Source organism: Pinus tabuliformis, chromosome 6 (genome assembly GCF_031772625.1).
Source record: "Pinus tabuliformis cultivar Carrire ecotype Pingquan chromosome 6, CPIR1, whole genome shotgun sequence".
NCBI classification, from domain to species: domain Eukaryota; kingdom Viridiplantae; phylum Streptophyta; class Pinopsida; order Pinales; family Pinaceae; genus Pinus; species Pinus tabuliformis.
Window position 1 is genome coordinate 1,262,111,371 of NC_142292.1, and position 2,446 is coordinate 1,262,113,816.

Genomic DNA, 2,446 nt, shown 5'->3' on the forward strand with positions numbered 1-2,446 from the left:
CCAGATCATGATAGATAACAAATAAAACAAACGCAAAACATCACATCTAGCCTCAACCAATATCAGATCATTCAAGAATAATTCATTTTAGGTCTCATGATCCTGATCCAATATTGAACTCAAGGTGCACATAAATATTTCAGATCTAGTCACAAACATAACCTTGCAACATAAAATATACTTCAGATAGAAGTATTCCTTAGAATCTTATTCACTTGCACACCTGGCCTTATGATCCTCTCTTCTTTCTATAGTTTTTGGCCTTTCTCAATACCATGGAACGAATCCACTTAGGACTAATACTTTATATCAAATACCATGGACCGAATACCTCAGACTAAATACCCGGGGTCAATATCATGGTCCAAATATACCTTGGACCAAATACCTCAGACCAAAACCATGGTTTTCAACATGTATGTGCTTTGCCTTCTGTGGGAGTGTGTGTGTGCGTTATACGCTATTTCTGTTCTGAGTACCTGTGTGTATACACTGCTTGGACTTAGTGAACCTGCGTGTATCTCTTAAACTGCTCTTACATCATCTTCTTCCTTCAACTTCTTTATTCTGATCAATAGACCTTAGTTCCATCTTCCTAATCCTTTGTATCACTACCTTATTGCCTCTGAATATTCCTGTTAGCCTCTTATCAAAACTGAGTTGACCTTTAGAGTTGCCATCAAGGAAAATACTTGTATCATAAAGCCAACACCCTAACAAAAATATCAAATAATATTTCTCCACATCAAGATGACAACATAGGTCAAAAATCTCGCAAAAGAATATAAATTACATTTAGAATGGAAAGAAAATGCAATTTACAATACAAAGATATACAATCAAAAATAAAATATACATATAAACATTAACAAAATAAATATACAATACAAAAACATATAATGAATAACTTACTAATGGATGATATTCATGTCTCAATTCAGCGTGGCCATAGTCTCTACAATGCTTTTTAGCTTATTTATTAGAATTCTCCATGGCCTAAGGCCCTTGCAATTTATACAAGGGCAATAAAATTTTCAATCCTCATAAGCCCCTGATGTCAATCCCACGTATCCTTGGTCTCCTTGAGGAATGTTATGTGACAGTTTTTGTCACCAAACTTTCAGTAATGATTTTGTTCAAAAAATAACCTCAAAATAAGCCTGCAACCTTTCAAAACAATCCATTTGTCACATATTGGACAACAAATGTTCATATTGGAAAAAACGTTACATATTCAATGGTAAAAGAACTTACGTATGATATTTGAAAACCGTCGGGATTATGAAAAAAAGGTACAAAACGTCATATATTTGACAAGAAAAGAATTGTTGTTGGATATTTGACATTTAAGGAACAGTTTTCATATATTCGATGACTGTTTAAAAAAACAAAAACAAAAAATACATTTAACTTCCAACTCTTTTTTTATTGTATCCCTTCCGTGAGATTCTGTCGTCAAAATTTCCTCCCAAATGTAGTAGTGATTACAGGTATCAACTGTTTTATTATGAATTGACCTAATTTTTAAAAGCTTATGATATATTTTCTGGTAACCCAATATGATTGCAAGAACACATGGAAAAGAGGGATGTACAATCTACAATTGAGCAGGCATGTTCCACATGCCTTGATATATTAGTAAAATCATGGTTATCATTTGCAACAAACCACCTTGAAGAGAGATATTGAACATTTTTTGCATTTACCAGACACTTTGAGTCTTCCCCTATGTTATTCTCATATCTAACCTTACCATCAAATGTAAATATGCCCCAATTTATTTCAAAATTTCCATGTAGAATGCTATTTTGGTCCTCATCTAGCAAACTAAAAATATATTTTTATATTCGGGGGTTTCTAGGCCTAAGCAGGGTGCCCTTATTTCTTATGATGTGGTTTACCACTCCTTGAATGAATCTTTTTTCATTGTTGACAATTGCATTGACTCCCCCATCTGTGGGTCATCCTACCTGTCCAACAACTTTTTGCATCTGTCTAAAGCCATTTTTTTCAAAGTTGGTTCAAGTGTATCCAAGTTTCCATAAAAGTAGTTGTTCTAAACATTCTTCCCATCAACTAGTGGATGAGCCAAGGTTATTTTCAAAAAAGGAATAATATGTTGAATACTTTTTATTTTGATAAAGATTTAAGAATTGACCACAAAGGGAGATATATTGTTTTTTTAGACTGATAAACATCAACACCATAAGGAACCACAACTTTTATTTAGTTATCAAGGTTTTCATTTTCCAAGGCATCTTGTATGTTGAGCATTATAGGGAGTACAAATGCTTGAAAATTTCCATTGTAACTCATGAGAAATGGTTCATTTCCCACATCTGTTAATTTATTACCATCATAAGTTGTTACAATCACTTTAGCCCAATTCTTATCTTTAATTAGAAATCTTTCGAATCAATTTAATCTTCCAATAATCTAGAGCAAT

The 2,446-nt window shown here is 32.9% G+C and overlaps 1 pseudogene; it reads right to left on the minus strand.

Moving 5' to 3' along the window:
- Nucleotides 1–1,517: 1,517 nt before the first annotated feature.
- LOC149263249 (glucan endo-1,3-beta-glucosidase 6 pseudogene) lies at nt 1,518–2,207 on the minus strand (annotated as a pseudogene).
- Nucleotides 2,208–2,446: the final 239 nt, after the last annotated feature.